The sequence below is a fragment of the Acipenser ruthenus genome, chromosome 1, assembly GCF_902713425.1.
Source record: "Acipenser ruthenus chromosome 1, fAciRut3.2 maternal haplotype, whole genome shotgun sequence".
NCBI classification, from domain to species: Eukaryota; Metazoa; Chordata; class Actinopteri; order Acipenseriformes; family Acipenseridae; genus Acipenser; species Acipenser ruthenus.
In genome coordinates this window covers 27,960,348-27,979,035 of record NC_081189.1, presented here as the reverse complement: position 1 = coordinate 27,979,035, position 18,688 = coordinate 27,960,348, and the positions used below count along the sequence as shown (strand labels likewise).

Genomic DNA, 18,688 nt, shown 5'->3' with positions numbered 1-18,688 from the left:
AGGCAGTGAAAAGCCTCATAAATTGTGGTTCATATTGTAGCGGTGTAATTATTGTAAAAGCTTTAGGGATGTTAACTGTCTGTTTAATTGGCAGTGTTTTTCATTTACTCTACACAGTTCTCCTGTGATGCAGAAAAGAAGAATTGCCTTGAAGTACTAACAAAGGGGGTATAAAAAGAATATGAGTTTGAACTGATGGGAGCAATGAAAGAACGTCATACTCTAAACAATATAGTGTGGTAGTAGCAGCCTGAGACATGCCTTGCCATTGTATCTCAGGTCTTGCAACCCGTTTCCACAGACCAGCTCAGATGGATGCTTTACAGGCTTATGTGTAACTGAAACCCTCTTCATCTACTCTTCACCCAGTCCATCCCTCTCAGCTGGAAATCTTGCATAATTTTCATACTACATGATGTTGTGCATTAATATAAAACTTCTTTTCATATTTTATTTGCTATACCGTAGCTGTACAGCAATCTGCACTTTCAATAGACTATAATAACTAGTCGTCGTTAGGAGAAGGATTTTGCATTTATACACTGTTTGAGTATTGAAAATACACAGAGCAAATTAAATGGTAAGAATGTTGGGTGAACAAAAACAAATACATTTAGAACTCAAATCCTCCTGCAAAGTCTGAATGTATTTTTTTTTTTAAATGAAGGCGTATTCAATAAATTCAGATTTTCCGAAATACTGTGAAGTGCTGTCGTAATTGAACATGCAGAAATCATCCCTCTAGGGCATCTTGGTGGTTGATCTTTTGACATGCCTTCAGCATACACATTTGCTATTCTCTTTGAAGTATGAGTTGAGTCTGACAGCTCTACAATACAATAATGATGGAGCTTACACTTTAGTGGACAGGTTAAATGAGCAATGTAAAGTTCCACAGGATGTTGAGTTTTTTCCAGAAAGTAACATTTACTATGGTGCTGGAAAAGGTGTGTAAATATGAAGTTGGGGATGTGTTTCTCTTTGATCTTGGTATAACGGGTACCATTGAGAGTCAGTATATCTGCAATATTTTCCCAGAACTATTTTATCTAAAGAATACCTTGCACCATTACTTAGATATTTTGTTTTCTACCAAATGACATAGACATGTCCATAAAGGGAAAATACTTTGACAGATTTTCTTTTGTTTATATATGTAATTTAGATAGATTTGGTGGCTGCTCCATTATTTATTTACGGTAGGCTACCCTTGGTTATAAATGTTTTGCTGTTGAATTGTATCCACAGACAGTTCTACAAGTCTGGTGTTCACTCAGTCAACATAGTTGACCTAATGATATATTCAGTTAGAGATTCAAGAATGACATGCACATGTGTACCCTGATCAAATCTTAACCTTCCTCTTACCATTTACCTTCAATCACTCTCGTTACTGGAGCCTAAACTGAGGAATGACTGCAGTTAAATATTGAAAATTATCTGGTAGCAGTGCTTGGAGTATTCCATTATTGAAGGTCCAGTACTAAAGGCCAACGATTACATTAATTTAATACAGTAATCTGTCACATATCTGCCCGTCACATATCCGCCCTAACTGTTTATCCACCATGATCAACCTCTTCAGCAACGTCAGTTTATTATTGAACAAAGAACATTAGTTAAGATATTGTAGATCCTACCAAAGTTTTCGTACACTTTGTTGTATGTGCTCTGTGCACTACCATTGCTGCTAGTGTCACGTGAGCTGTTCAGTGTGTTGATATTTAAATAAATCCTGTTTGCCTCCGGGGCGTATCATCTTCAAACTCTGTCTCGATCTCCTGCCTGTCACTCAGCAGCGAATGCATGCACCCACAAGGCAGATGGCTACTCTGTCACAAGCATTAATACCCTGTATCTTTCTAAACAAGGGATTTAGCGGAGTTCCCTAATAAAAGCGGAATCTCAAAACAATAATTGTGTGACTAGTAATTGTTACAGCTGTGTATAATGGTATTTAAAACAGGATTCATTCAGCCGACTTTTTACAAATCCGCCCTTACTCTGGTCCCAACGCAGTCACGTATGTGACGGATTGTGTACCAGGGCAGCAGTGTGGAGTAGTGGTTAGGGCTCTGGACTCTTGACTGGAGGGTCGTGGGTTCAATCCCAGGTGGGGGACACTGCTGTTGTACCCTTGAGCATGGTACTTTACCTAGATTGCTCCAGTAAAAACCCAACTCTATAAATGTGTAATTGTATGTAAAAATAATGTGATATCTTGTAAAAATTGTAAGTCGCCCTGGATAAGGGCGTCTGCTAAGAAATAAATAATAATAATAATAAAAGAATACCTGTCAGGAATATTTACATGTTGCCAGCATTGTTGGCCTGTAGTATTAGACATTTATTAATTCAAACAAGTTGTTTTCTGTGTTTGGACTTTTATAATGTTGGATTCAATTGTGAGTGATTCAGCATGGTTGAAAACGGACTGGAGGTATGCTGTTGTTGTGTAATAAATAAATGGCTATCTGTGCTCTCATTGGCTTAACAGCCTTGAGCGTTGTATTAATCTAGAATAATATATGGACTATAGTGATTTATAAGTAAGTAAGTTGCATTGAGGAAGGCTCGAGCTACATCCCTGAGAGGTCCACTGTATCGGTTTGTAATATATATATATATATATATATATATATATATATATATATATATATATATATATATATATATATATATATATATAATTTTTTTTTTTTTTATCACACATGAAGTTTATATGAATATATAGAATGGGAATTGCTGATATATTAAACAAAGAAAAACACATATTTTAAGTTGGAAATGGGACTTGTTCAGGTTGTGACTGAAGGGATTTAAAGCTCAAAGCTACAGCAGAGGGTTCTAAGTCATACTGCATCCGGACAATTTGATGTTAAAACATCGCAATGCAACTTTTTCTGTTAGTGATATAGACAAATACAGAACTAGACTTTCTTGTAACACATAGTAAATTCATTCAGATTAAACATTATACCCATTATCAAGGTCTTACCAGGTTAACCAAAGTAATTCTCAAGCTGCAATTCTCAGTTAGATGTTACATATTCTACAGGGTATACGGAAGACAACATTTTTGCTGGTAGTTGTCCAAAGGTTAATATCATTGGTTCACACTTCATTTTTGTCCAGTATCTACAGTTGGTACCACTACACCATGTAAGTTAAATATTAAAAGGCTTTAAAAATGTTGTTTATTCAGATGTAGAAAGACTTGTTAGCTGATTTGTTTTCTAACTAAAGTGTACAAATCCAGTGATTTGTGTTGTTAACACAATAGTGTATGGTGTATGGCCTTTTAAACTCAATGTAAGATTATAATTTCTGTCATTTCAGTTTATGGCCAAGTATGCTACCAGCTGAATAACTACATAGGGCTGTTAAAATATACTTTTCAAAATAGACATAGATTTGTTAAAAAAAAGGATTACGTAATTATAGGCTACACCAAAACACTTTACTAGCCTATATATAGTTTTATTTGAAATGGCATACAATATGTTTTCCTTTTCCTAAAGCCAGAATATCTGAAAGATCAGTGGAAAATAAGATTATTATTATTAATATTATTATAAAGAAAAAATGTCAGCGTTTCTTAGCGTTTGAGTTTTACCGATCACCACCTTTTGTATTCGGAACACGCACGGCTTACGTTCAAAATTCCATAGCCTCCCACAAGTAAATGACTTGGAGAGTCAGATCGAAAGATAAGTTCCTGGCAGGTTTGAAAGTTTCCGCACTCTACTGTGTGTGGGAAATCATTTATATTTCTCCTGGGGGTGTGAAAAGCACTGTTGCTTATAGTTGACATTTCTTTACTAATTATGAGCATCTGGATGGTTCCAAGTTAATAACCATTCATAATTCTACATTGTAGGGTTTGTGTTGAGCTACAGATTTATTTCAATAAATGTCTTTTAAATTATCACCTGCTGCCTAGACTTTGATGGGACAGCGAAATTCCCAAACCAATCTTTGAAAAATGACTGTGTTCAAAGAGAATATGGGGAGAGCAAAACATCTGATGGTAGGTAATTTATAATTACTCTTCAGTTTAACCAAAACCTCTGATCTCCAATGGGGGAAGCTGATGAGGCTTATTTACAGCAACGGTCAATTATTTACTTGTCATATTTCTCTTCTGAACTTCTCTTCTGAGCAATCTTTGATTTTATTGAACATGTGCCAGTGAGTGCCCATTCTTTAGGGGTCTTCTGAATTCTAATGGGGATCTTGACTGAATAAACTTGGCAAATGAGTACACCAGGCATTGTAGACCTGAAGTCTTAGAATCCACAGCAACAAGGTTGTATAAGTAGTCGTTTAGGTTTGGCAGCTATAGAGAATTCCACAGTATCTTAATCAGTATGTACATAAATGGTAAATCTGCTTTTTGTTTAGTATTAATTATTGATGCATTTTATTAGTTTATAATGTTAATAAGACTGTAATATTAAGTAAATACAGCACCCCATATAGAATTTGCAAATTATATTGAGGTTATTTTGATGTCGGGTTTAATAATTTAGTTACTCACAGGTAAGTAAAGTTTAAGTTTAGAACGCTCTAGTGCAGCCTGCTGTCTTTGAGAATGATCTTTGCGAGTCACCAGAGACCATTGCATTATCTGATTGGCTGGTAGTTGAGTGTTACACTTCATGAATGACTAGCCACACATTGTAGTTTTGGCACTTGTGTTCTAGAACTTAACCAGTTTGGTATGTTTTGATATAATTGATGCTGTTGGCACACATCCTGTAGCTGTTGGCAGGTAAAATAAGCAATATGTTTTTAAAATGTATATTAGTCTAAAATGAAATAATCTGAAACGATCTTATAGCGGCTATCCTGCATAGTAATACTTCTAAATCAATAGAATAAAAAAAAAAGCCCAATGGGAATGTAGTCTTTTTAAAAGCCTTTTTATTATTATTTTTATTTTAGTAAATGTAACCCATTTTCACAGAACAACCGTTCATTCGGGCCACTGTCAGTCACATACGTGAAAACAAAAGACAGCTGAGCTGCGTTTACCATGACAGCTAATTACTTGGCTTCCTGTACTTCTCCTTTTTTTGCATCTAGCAAAACCTGAGACACTGAAGAGATTAAGTCGTTCTGAATCTTGTTAGAGGTACCTGAGAATACTGTGGCTATTGACAAGTGATTCCTTAACATGCTGTCTTAGAAAATATCAGAGAAAGTAATTCCACATAATCACCTCTATTTGAGGAATTGGTGTCTTCATCGTGCCCTCTGAAAGCCAGTTCTTGCTTGCTCATTTTGATGTATTGTATCCCTACGCTTCTGCTTATCCATTTGAACATAAATCTGGGGTTGTCCAAAAGTTTTGAGTGTAATCGGCTCGCAAGTGACTTTGGGAACGCTCGTGTTTTTGTGCTGACTTCGTTAGATATCCTTAGATTGCTGTAGCCAGTGCTGTTCCATATTGCCTTTTCTGTACTGAACAAAAGACAGTTCCAGCAGTAAAATTTTTAAATTGACAGCTACCGGTAAGCCACAGCTACCTTTTAATAATTTACATTTTGGAAATGGTGAGTATAACCCTTCCCTTCCTGTGTCGGGTCGAGTATTTGTGGTATATACCTCCTTTTTTTAACAATCTTCATTTTATTCTGAGAAAGTTCTTGAAAATTGATTCGTAACCAAATCGACAACGATGCATCCGTTGTCTGATGACATTTATTTTATTTGTAAAAAGTAAATCGAAATATTACTTTGACATTCTCAATATAATTCTCAATAATGCTCTATAATAAGCAATATCACACAAAATTCAGCTATTGTTACACCGCTTAGGGCCTAGCATATTTATGTCCCGGCCTCTGCTCACTCATGATTGGACAGCTGCAAAACCAGGGCAGATCTTTGACTCTGCCATTGGTTAAACTTACTCAAGACCATCAGCCAAGGCAGATTATTACTAGGGTGAGGTTGTTTCACAGACCACTTGCACAGTTATCAAATGAGAATGCTTTTATGTAGCCATTATCCCTGCTGGTCTACTCCAAGATACAGAGGCAGCGTATTACTGCGGTATTAATCCACTCTATCACCTGGTACTCCCTCCTCATCATGAACTTTTATAAAACAGCCTTCATACATTTTCTCTTCGACTGTAATGCAGCTTTTAATGTGTAGCCTGTAAAGATTAATATTAGTACTTGCAGTAAACTTGTTCTAATGTGTTCCAAGTGATTTAGTTTTCAGAGCACTGCTGTGGTAAGTGAAATTGAGCATTGTACCTGAGTGTAGGACATCTAGGCTTGGCAGACTGCCAGAATTAAAGAAAGAGAAAAAAATATCCTGAATATCCACCAAGGAATTCATACTGTGGGAGTAGTTTATTTAAGTGATCTTTTGTTTACAGGTTTTGCAGAAGGTACTTTTCTAAGATTAATGATTAAGTAACACCTAAATAAACTAAAGTTTCTTCTTAAGTTGTGTTATTGTTGTAAGACTTTGATTGAAGACATTGAAAAAGACACTTGGGGGTGGGGGTCTAATATAAAGATCTAAACAGTGACGGATCTCAATACAGCCACCCTGGTTATTTATGGACCCCTTTATTAACATCACTTAAGACTAAACAAAATGCAGTGGAAGAGCGGGTTTATAAATATAATTATGACTAGTTGAGCAGTGAGATCCACTGCTGTTTAGATTACTATTGTAACTCAACCTCACTACCAGATTATTATTGAAGATGCTGTGATAGTGTTTAGAAGTTATAAATGGGTGATTAGTGATTGCGACTAAAAGTGGGATGTTTGGTCATTTTATACAGCCTTTTGCAGTGATAGTTAGGAAGGTGTTACTGTATTTGGAAAGCACTCTGGACCACTGTCAAGTGATTGTGATTTTTCAATTTCATTCACAATTATGATAATATTAAGCTAATTTTACTTTTAATTCTACGCTAATATCACAGTGTGTTTGGAGTATTTAAGACAGCAGTAGTGTTATTTTATGAGTGAGGACCATTGGGCATTGAGCTGGTAGTAACCGTGCCAGAGTAAATTCTGTTGCAAGATTCTTCAGGGTTTGACCTGTCTTATAAATAAATGCAGGTGTATTCAGAAATAATCCTCCTTTATGAAAAACAGACAAGGTGACTGAGGTACAGAAATAGACAGCTGACCGCCCTATTTGGAATAGTCACGGCTGTGATCCTCACTGTTCTTTCACGGATGCACAAAGTGCACCAATCAAATTGGGTCCAACCTGACACTGATTCTTGTTTACAGTAACAAGAAGTTACGCTTGACTGTAATCTTCATATTTGTATGCTCCTTGACCCCTCCCACTCAATACAAAGCCCATGGGGTCTTCAGCCTTGGAAATGATTTTCAAGACCGTTTACAGCATGTGCTTCAATACATTTCCAAGATTTGACAGGCCTATTACTGTTTATGTAAACAACTTTTTTTTTTTTTTTTTTTTTTTTATGGTGCCTAGCCGAATAAAAATAGTTACTTTCAATGTAAGGCAGGCATCAAAATTTCAACCAGGTTTAAAGAAATGTTACCAACCAGGGTGAAAATCATGATGAAACTTGAAAAAGACTCCTGTGTCTTGTAGGATGTCCTTCCCACAAATATGGACACATGGTTAACACCTAGAAAGGTACTTAAAACTCCTGTCTGTTGTGTGAAAAAAATGAACACTGCATAGTGTAGTACATAGTATTATCTCACCCCATCTTATCTTTGTAACACATTCCAAACTGTACAATTTTGCTGCAGTGTAGCCCCTGCAGTATTAGCAATATCTGTTATTTCCAGCCTCTTAAATAATACATTATTTAAAAACAAATTATATTTGTATCGCTGCATGTTCAGGAATTATTATTGCTGCTGCTCAATGCGAGTTACAGAAGCTGCTGTGTAGAGCAGTCCTCCCACTGATTTCTTTAGTGAGTGATGAGAGATATCAGCATATTATTACATTTTATAAAATGGCCAGAAACTAAATTGTGCAACTGGACTTCACATAATTTGCTACTGTGCTTTGTAGAACCTTTATTACATTTGAATTTGTACCAGCAAGGTGACAGCATTCAGCATTTGCTATCTGAGACGGCTGCTTGCCTCTGGGCCGGTTATAATAAGGTGACAAACTACAGTCACTGAGATGTTAACCCTTTCACTATTAATTTAGTTCACAGAGATGGGTCTCTTGTATTACAGAAGCTCACATTTGAAGTGTCAGGAAAACGATTTGATGAGAACAGCCTTGATGCGAAAATATGAGAGACTGACAGTATGTTGCCAGTATACAGTAAATTACCCACCTCTAAATCACTTCACCTCTTGTTTTTAGTGGTATTAATGGAAAGCTAGACTCGGGTCTAATTTTCTTGTTGACTTCTATGCTACATGTATATATGTATGTTCATGTATGTATGTGGGTATGTGTGACATTTGGAGCTCATTAAAGATACAGTCAGGCATGGTCCAAACACACAATGAAAGTGATTAACATGCCTTTACTCCAGAGTCACTAATCCCGTGCATTCATGCCAGCGCTTGTTACATGCTTCATTTATTTACTGTCCACAGGCAAAATGTTAATACACTTCATCCTGTGATGAGAGATGTAATTGTCAAACTGCTAATATCTCATACTTGAGATGCTAACTTTTATATTTTCCCTGTAATGCAAACTCCTCAGACAAAATATAATGGTGACCGAAGATGGCTTCCATGTTAAGGTCATATGAGTTGTTGGTTTCCGGATGCTAAAGCCCTAACCCTGAGATATTTGCTTCATACTAGGTACACACCTGTATTCTTTAGGTCTAGTTTGATTGTAGTGCACTGTATGAGAACAGTTTCCAGTATAAGTTGTTGCACACAAACACAGTATAAAGCTGTTGTACTGCTGTTTCCTGACCACTTCTGTGTGTCCCTCTTTCTTTTTTTTGCCTCACTCATGCAAGGTTCTGCAGAATGGACTGCAACAACTCTTACCCACCTGCCTTGGTGCACAATCTTCAGCTTAATCTTACAATTGTGTTAAGTCTGATGTAATGTTTGGACGCCCTGTCCCAACCGGATAAATACTCAATGAAATTCCAGTGGCGCCACAGTAAAAATCAATACAGCCATCAGTAGCGTTGGTTACGTTACTTTAAAAAAGAAATGCCATACACTTTATTTTATTAGTTTATTACAAATACAAAATGCCCTTTAGGAATAGTGAATGTACATAACACTAAATAAAAGTACCAGAAACAATTACTGTGGACCTTCAAAGAAAGATGTTTACTTTCTTAGTAATAGTGAATAAAGATGAGCTAGTTCTTAGATGAACACAAACTTTTGGAATTAATCTCAATGTTTTGATAGAATATGGGATAGATATTACCCTAACAATCCACCATAATCCCTTAAGTGACAGTGTTACATGTACATGTAGTTTGTGGAAACTGCAGACTTTTCCTTGCAAAGAGCTTATGATGTTACACATGTAATAAAGTAGTTAAAAATAGAGTACAGTACATGTCATTCATATGATTATGTTTAAAAAAACAAAAAAACAAGCAAATGACCAAATGATCTGCGGACAGAACCGTGGTCAAGTTGCTTGAGGTAAGAACAGATTTTAAAGCCTTTGCTAGCACTCCTTTAAGTGCCTTTTAAAAATGGTAGTAAGGGAGTAAGGAGAAAACAATGAATGTGGCTGGAGACAGTGCGATTGCATGATCTACTGTATAATCAAAGGTCAGATTTGATAATGTCACAAATTGGAGAAGACCCTGCGAAGGAAAATGTATTAAGCATGACCATGACCAGTTTGCATTGTAAATATGATGTTTTCATAATTGTGTTTCCCTTGCATAGGGAGAATTTTGCAAGGTATATGAAATTGAGTTATCTAAGCATCCCCCTGAGGAGAGCCCACCAGCTCTGCCTCTTCCGCACCTTCATGCAGATGCTTTTTTTTTTGTTCACAAAACATGCATTTATTGTTTTATGTTATAAAACATATACAATGAGAAAAGACGGCCAATTGGAGTTTACAGCTAAAGGGTAGATTCAGAAAGACTAAACTCAATACTTGAAATATTTCCTTTCACCAAAATAGGATGGAAAAAAAAGTGAAATCAAAAGTCTGGATATAATGGTTTGAACCTTTAAAAATGCTTTTAAAACGTTTATACTTGTCAAAAGTTCCTCTTAGTCATTTACTGATGGAGCCCAAGGGTCAAAACTTACTATAAACCCTATAACTCAAATAATTAAGTTAAACATTTTTGACACTTTTTGACACTTTAATCTACTGTAGCATGAATAATCTGATTTAGCCCCATCGTGTGAGTATTCAACATAACACTGCAGTACAACACTTTATTTAGTCAGTGCTTTTATTATTGGACAAATGATGTCTGCTGACATCTATTCTATTGCCAATGTTGTTAACCTGCTGACAGGCAGCAGAAAATAGGCTCTGCACAGAAAAATGATCGACAAGGGAGCACGTATTCCCCTGCTAAATATACTGCAACTGTTTGAGCAGGCTTGTGAAATACATTTTAATAATACAGTACACCCTCGCCATAATGGCCTTCATTATAACGAACCTTCGACTATAACCAACCTGGCCTCTGGACCCCAAATAAAAAAACAAAAAAAGATCATATAAACACACACTGTCAACATCCCCATCTGTACGCATGGGATGCCACCTCCACAGTCAACTCTTTTGTCTTAATAAAAAATGCACGCTGTGTAACTATGCCCCCGAAATGAAAATAATTTTATGTTGCACCAAATCTGCAAACTATATTAATCGTTTGAAAAAAGGAGTAACGCAGGCATGTCTCTGTCGTGAATATAGGTTGTCAAAACCCACTTTTTTGGCTTAAGCAACCATGCGGCAAAGCAAAATTGAATAAAGAAAATAAAATAATAATAATAACTTGAGGATCTGATAAACTTTTCATGTCAAACTTTCTGTGTCGGGTTGATTAGGAATAAAAGCTCAGTTTGGGATTTTGCATGTTGGATTCAAATTTGGTGCACTTTGAAACAATTTGTGTCAGATTGATTTTGAATAAATGTTCAGCTTCATTTCGGGATTTGTGCTTTTTGTACTGCGTTTTAATTCTTTAACGAACAAGATAAAGCAAAGGCAGAACACTGCATACATGAGAGGAACAGGTACATGTAATTCTACTTTTATTCACAATCACTCCAACAGTTTATCGTTCATTTTGATTGTCCTTTCGCTATAACAAGCCCCTCGATATAACAAACAAAAAGCTTGGACCCCAACAGGTTCGTTATAGAGAGGGTGTACTGTAGTAATTAAGCAGGTATATTATTTTTAAAAATTTAAATTCACTGAGCATAAATTCATTATCAACTATTTGCACCTTTTAATTAAACAATTACACTATTGTTTAAATCATACTGTAAAGGGGCATTTATTTTGGGTTGTGAATAGCTTTGGTCATTAAATGTAACAAATTCACATGCATTCCAAGTGAAGATTGCCGTGGTGAAAAAAGTCTTTTTTGTGTATGATTTGAACATTCTTTATTGAAAAACAGCTATTTGCACAGTTACTCGACTTGTCTTCTGCTTTTGTGGAGTCAGACATTTAGATTGTGGACTTCACCAGCAAATACAGTAAGCTCTTTATGCAGCATCGGTCACATGTGCCCACCTACAGACAATCATTGAAGTACATTGCAATAAATGGAGGTTCCACCAACCATGTCAACTTGAAGTGCTGGAAATCAACGAGGCATTCTGGCTTTGCTGCCAACAGGTATACTGAAACGCAGCAGCGCTCCAAAATCCAGCCCTATATGTAAACTACTGGAACTACTGGACCTAATATATATCCAATATTTCTAAATTTCTAATGTATATGTGCTTGAACTTTTGTTTGCAGTTACAAAGATTGCTGGCAGGGTTTGTTATATTCAAAAGTTCTGTGTCTAGAGGGTAGGGTACCTAAGACATGATTTTCACCCTGGTTGGTAACATTTCTTTAATCATTTACATCAATTGATAGTTGAATTGGATGCCCTTTTAAACACAATAATCCATTGTCAGCATCTTAAAATTGATGTGCCTTTTCCCCCCATAGAACCAGTGTTAAAGCAACGCTGCCTCTCTTTATTTCAAACATGAAATTAATCGATAAACAAACCTTTAGAGGGGCATGAATTGAATTGATTTAATCTAGAACGGGTCTTACCTACCATTTTCTTGATGACACACCATTTTATTTTATGATGCATGCAATTATATTATTTGTGTAGCAAATGTCCATTTTAGATGCATTTCTTTTAAACAAATTATAACTAAAAAAAAGAGAAGTCTTTCTCCCAGTGTTTCCCCAAAAGTATTTACTTTTCAGACAACGCAAATACACTTAGAAAGCCTTCAAGTACTGTACTGTTTAAATACAATTTCTGGATATTGACAGGCTGTGGCTATTCTGTCTGGGTCCAGAGTTATACATCAATATAACTCCCTGCTTTCTGTTTACCACATTCAGTTGTAGTTTAGCCTTCTATGCATTCAAACCAGACAGTACACTTTGTTGGTCCATTCCAAAAGTAATGTTAGCTGTAGAGACAGACATTTCCTGTAGGGACAGATACGTCTTAAAACCTGTTTGCTGCTAATTTACATTTGGTTTGTACTATAAATGCAAAGTAGTCACTCTGTGCAGTAATATTATACATGTCAAACAATGTCCCATGCTGATTTCAATCTGTACAGTTTTTGCTGGTGAAGTGCCTGTTTTGCCGACTTTAATTGCAGTGCTATATTTAATAACAACCGTTTTGTTATTTAAGCACTCTGGTGATTTTTTTATTTTGAATTTTTGAATTTTTTTTTTACCATTTCATAAGGTCTTCATGTTGCCAAGGACAGAGTGAGTGCATTTTCAAACGTTATTAGTTATATAGTTTCTTTAGAATATATGACAGTTGATTTAATAAAAACATTGTGATGTGACCATGTGGTCTTTCCCTCTTTAGCTATTCTGACTGCAATGTTGAGTCTCTTTATGTCTAAGCTATCAGAAACAGATTTGTTTTTTAATAACTCATTTTAATAAATTAACTCTTATTTTCAGCCTGTGTTATTTTCTTTATTTTATTTTTTTTTACCTTTGTCCACTCAAGTATAAAGAATGGGACACTGCAAGGGTTATGATATGAGGCAGCACAGATCTTAGTATTGTTCACATATGCAAATATTAAGAAGACTTAAGTGGTCTTTTTATTTTGCAAAATAGGCCACACAAGTATTTTCGCTACAGAATATAGCTGTATCAAATTTTCTGTGCCAAAGTGGTGCTTTTCAAAAGACATTCTATTGTTTGGGTATCCATGTGTAAAAATTATGCCTCCCACTAAAATAGCTCTCTGCAGTTTTCAGAATTAGAAACTCTAGATGTATACAAAATTATATACAACAAACAGGAACACCTGGACAGTGATATTTCCCTGCTGTTTTTAACAGTTGTGTACTGTAATTCCTTTTTCCTTTCTTTGTAGACTCAATTGATATGTAGCCTAGCTCTTTTTCCAGTTACGATTAAACTTTGACATTCTTTAGGATTATTTATCAATAGTGTCAAATCTGGGGCTTCAGACGAGGCATCTTGTCTGTCTTAATGTCAAACGTACGTTTTCAGAAATATTTAGAGAATCGCTTATTTGATTGTGTAGAAACTTGTCCCGCTGTCTGACAACAGGTTAAATGATATTGTGTGGAATAGCTTACCAGGGATAAGAAAAGCTCTCTGAGGTACAGTATTACACTTTCTTTGTGAGTGTTAAATTGATGTGTGTTTATATAGGGATTTTGGTCATGTTTTTACTTTGGTTTTGATTTTGGTCATGTTTTTACTTTGGTTGTCCAAATGATTATCTCCTAATTTTCATCAAGCAATTATAAATTGAAAAACCATCAAGAAAGATACCTTTATCTCCTCTTGTTAACATACATATTGCAATGCTAATGTTTACATAATGTCCCTTTTGAACAACATTCCTTGAATGGAAAACCATGATCCCCAATATTTACCTCTTCACCAGAATAAGGCAGTGAAAGCACTTCCCAGTATTTTTCTAAGACATTCCAGAACAAACAAACCCGACACACATTCTTCCTAAAGTAGTGTTTGATTAACACCAAAGCCAGCAGATAAAGGAGGAACTCAGAAGTAAAAGGTATGTAAACCAGAACATAAACACAAATGAATCCTTTCCATTAGGTCTACCAGTTCCTGTCTGAAAAATAACCTTGTTTTCTTTAATATTTCCTTTAAAATAGGACCCAACATGTACCAGCACATCCTCTCAGTGTTTAAATCAAACCTGTCAAAAATATAAACCATTGCTATCACTCCACTGTCTCTGATTGCCCTGATGCTAGCACTTGTGTAAATGTAATATTTCTTTATCAAATGGGGCATAAAATGGTGGGCACCAAGTTGGATGCAATTACCTGGATTATTTCAATATGTAAATATTTCCTATATAGAGAAAAATAATCAGAGGAACACGTCTTGCTATGTAGATATAGATATCTATATCTAGATAGATAGATAGATAGATAGATATAGTAAATATTGACTGAGAGGAGGGCTGTAGTAGAAAATGATTGACCCGAGGGAAGACTATTGTTACCGTCGGGGCTATGATGATACAGCATAAGTAAGTAAATAAATAAATAACATAAATGACAGAAAATGTTTTGGAGTTCATACCGTATAGCTAGCAAAGTTTTTCTCTGTCTCCGTCTGAATTGGTTTGAATTTCAGAAAGTCAGAAAACCGTGACAGTGACGTTTTAATCACCATTTTAGCGTTTGGAGCATCTTTCTTTAGTAGTACTGTACAACGTCGCACATCCGACCCCCTGTGGACTGGGGTATAGGCGGATATGTGAAAAAGTCGGATTTACGAAACATCTATAGAAAAAGCATTTACAATCCATAAATAGGTTAGTGAACACCAGCAACATTTCATACGCCTGCATTAACTCTCCATAGAATTTTTTTGCCTAACTCTCTGTATACCACAATGCTTTGCGCGCAGTGAGACGGAAGTCTCCATTGAAAATCAGTGGAGGCGAGTATCTTGTTAAATAGAATATCTTTTGAAACGCCCTTCTAAATATTATTGGCTGAAGCAGTTTTGAGTGAGGCTGGATTTTCGTTGATTTAAATATTAGTGTGTGCTCCCATTGGCTAGAAAGGTTGCAGTGTTTTCGGCACAGTGTGAGATTGACAGTTGGAAGTTTGTCTGGTTGATTGGAAATTTGCAGGTCCGTACAGCCTTTTGTATTAATGAATTGACTAATTAATGAATTATTAAATGAATTAACAAATACGTTTATGAATTACTGTATGAATTGACAAATTTATGGACGAATTGCTGTACAAATTGACCAATTCAAGAATTGACAAACAAATTGACAAACTAACGGCCAGATAGTTTTGGCACAAATGGCGCTCCATATGTACCGTCTTTCATGTAGGTTTAAAAAAAAAAAAAATGGAACCGACATTTAATTTGAACATGGTGACGCTCTTAAATGATGTCATTAGGTTCTTCAGAGTGCTTTCCATTCAAAGGGAATTGTCATCTTTTAACTGGCCAATTATCATCATGTATGTTTTGCCTCATCTCAATTTAAAACTTTTAAACCTCAACATCAATAGATCGAAGAATTGAAATGAGGGATTTTTTTTAAATGTGTGTGTGTGTGCTATTGAATTTAATACCTTTCATTCTAACATAATGTCCTATTCTTTGTTACAAAAACAACTGTAAAAAAAACGAGAACATGATGGTACAATAACATTTATTTTTGTAAATTGCATAAATCCCCTTAATGCAGTTATTGATTCCCTAAAGCCATAAATATGTCGACTATGTATTGATAGGTGAGTCTGAGCTGCAGGAGGAAATGGTAGATTGGGAGAGCCACATCAAGTCTTGAAAAGTTAAGCACTGGGTCCTCCTAAATTATAACTGTTCACCTAGATCATGACCTTTCTTCTCTCTCATCCTTAAGGAGTAAAATTAATTAGCAAATGCAGTAATTAGGCCCGAAATTGAATCCCTGCAGATTGATTGTGAGGCTGGTGTGAGCAATATGCAGGTAGTACAGTTATGCTAATTATAAAACAAATGTTGTTTGAAATACATTCAAAGGCAAACACTTTACTGTAATATGATGCAATTAATACATTTTCAGCAGATTAAAAACAAAACAAACTTTAAATATTCATTTTGATTTCGAAAGAATATAAAAACATGGAAAATCCATGTTGTCCCAATAAATACAGGGCTTGAAGTTTTAACGGATAATAACCGGAAAAATACCCCAAAGACCTATTTAGATTTTTTTTTTTTAACCAATAAATCTTGGTTTTGGCAATTTCAGAAGGCGGGCAGTGTGCAAACACATTGCCTCTTGACCAATCATCAATTTTCGTGGACCTCCGTAATAGAATACACTTGTTAGAGTGACTTGTGACTGGGGTGGGCTGAAATACAGGTGATAATGGAGCTTAAAACGGAATCTATTACTTCTCACAATTCTGATTCAAAATACATCCAGCATTCTACATTGCCTGAATCCTAAATGTAGACACTCTCACTTCAACACAGTAAGTTAACCTTTGTGTACAGATATGGCCTAAATTTAACCCTATAGAATTAAGTAATTTTGCATTATAAAGTCAAATGAAACCTTCTGAATAATGTTACATTACAGGGTTCTCCCCAGGAATTCTGTACAGCCGGGCGGTAGAACATTATAGCCGAGAGCACTTTTAATAGAAAAATAAACTTGCCTTATCTTAAATATATAATAAAGAATTTTAATACTGTGTTGTCTCGTTGACTATATCTGGTTGCTCTCTTTTATAGTCTACATTCTTTTTCATGACTGTTTTTTATTATGGTAAATGACTGTGCTTCTTTAGGCACTCTACGGTTTGACTGGGGAAAGATAACGTAGGGTTATTTCACTTCCTTTTTAGCTTAATTATTGAGCTTATTGCTTCATTTAAATTGTTTTCTTTTTGTTAAGTTTTCAGGGCATTTTGTTAATGTCTATTTTTGTTTTTCGCTGTTCTGCATTTTTTTAATGCAACTGTTCATTTTAACCATTTTATTTTAACACAACAATACTCACACCCGTTTGGTCACCATCATAACTGTACATGAAACCGGAGTGTAATAATCCAGCACCTCTACTTAAGCATTTGTATGACTTATATTGTAACACTTGAATGTATTTGCTTGCGATTGTAAGTCGCCCTGGATAAGGGCGTCTGCTAAGAAATAAATAATAATAATAATAATAATAATAATAATAATCCACCTGGGATTGAACCCACGACCCTCCGGTCAAGAGTCCAGAGCCCTAACCACTACTCCACACTGCTGCCCCAATATCTCTCACAAGCACCTGGGTACATTTTTTGGTGCATATGTATAGCTCTTATGTACTTTATATCACCTTACAGTACAATAATATGACTGAATGATAATACCCGAAAATAATCGTAATATTTTTTTTAATAAAGTAACAGGCGCAAATATAGTAGTAGGTGCTGGCTTATTTTGAAAACCCTAATTTCATTGTCACTATTTTTGCTTTGAAAATAATTGGTTATTTTTTTAGTAGTCATTTTTAGCGTTTTAGCCTCTCGAATTGCTTAACATAGAAAACCTGCCCCTTCAACTCTCTGATTGTGTCAAGACGTAACACAGCTGTCATGTGGTGCCAAGATTTTTTTTTTTTCACCCATCAATTCGCAGGTAGTCTTTTGTGATATCATTTTGTAGTTTATTTGATTACATGATGTTAAATTAATTATATAATTCACCAAGTCCAAGTAGAAGAATTGTGAGGAAGATTAATAACAATCCAAGATTGACTGCCAAAGATATTCAAAGGGAATTGGCTGCAAGTGGGACTGGGGTTTCCATTTCAACCGTAGGTCGAGTATTGCATGGTGAAGGTCTCAGTGGTCGCAGGCCAAGGAAAAAGCCACCTCCTTAGGAAAACATCACAAGGACAATTGCTTAAAGTTTGCAAAACGGCATTTGAATGATGGATTTGAGTTCTGGTCAATGGTTTTGTGGAGCGATGAAACAAAAAACAAGCTATTTGGTCACGCTGATAGTGGTTATGTTTTGATAGTGGTTATGTTTCTCTCTCAAGTGCTGTGGTACCCCAAATATGATCCACTTCCTACCAATACGGAATGACTGGGTATGATGTTTTCTCTTCATCTGACCAAGGACTGCCCAGGACAGCACTGCATTGAATACTCTATCAGTCTTGGTAGTCACCACTCAGGGAAATCTTTTTTTGAGTAAAATAGAGAGCAGATGCTCCACTCAGTCATTCAACATTGCTATTAAATGAGTCAGATTTAGGGTAGCACTGAACTTGTGAGACTGATTGCTCATTAAAATATATTCCAGTTGGTGTGGCATATTGAAGCTTCAGTCAGTTATTATTTTTTTTAACCAAAGTTGGAACTACTGTTTATAGTCTTGAAAAAAAACAAGATGTATGCTAGATGCTATCAAAGGCTAACGTTGAATTCCGATGACCATTTTTATCTTTTCTAACAAAGCAGTTGGAATCTTTTGACAAGGT

The 18,688-nt window shown here is 35.6% G+C and overlaps 1 protein-coding gene across 1 annotated transcript in view; it reads left to right on the top strand.

Moving 5' to 3' along the window:
* Window positions 1-18,688, top strand: part of LOC117409315 (F-box/LRR-repeat protein 17-like) — a 263,989-nt gene that overhangs the window by 127,025 nt on the left and 118,276 nt on the right. The window lies entirely within an intron of this gene.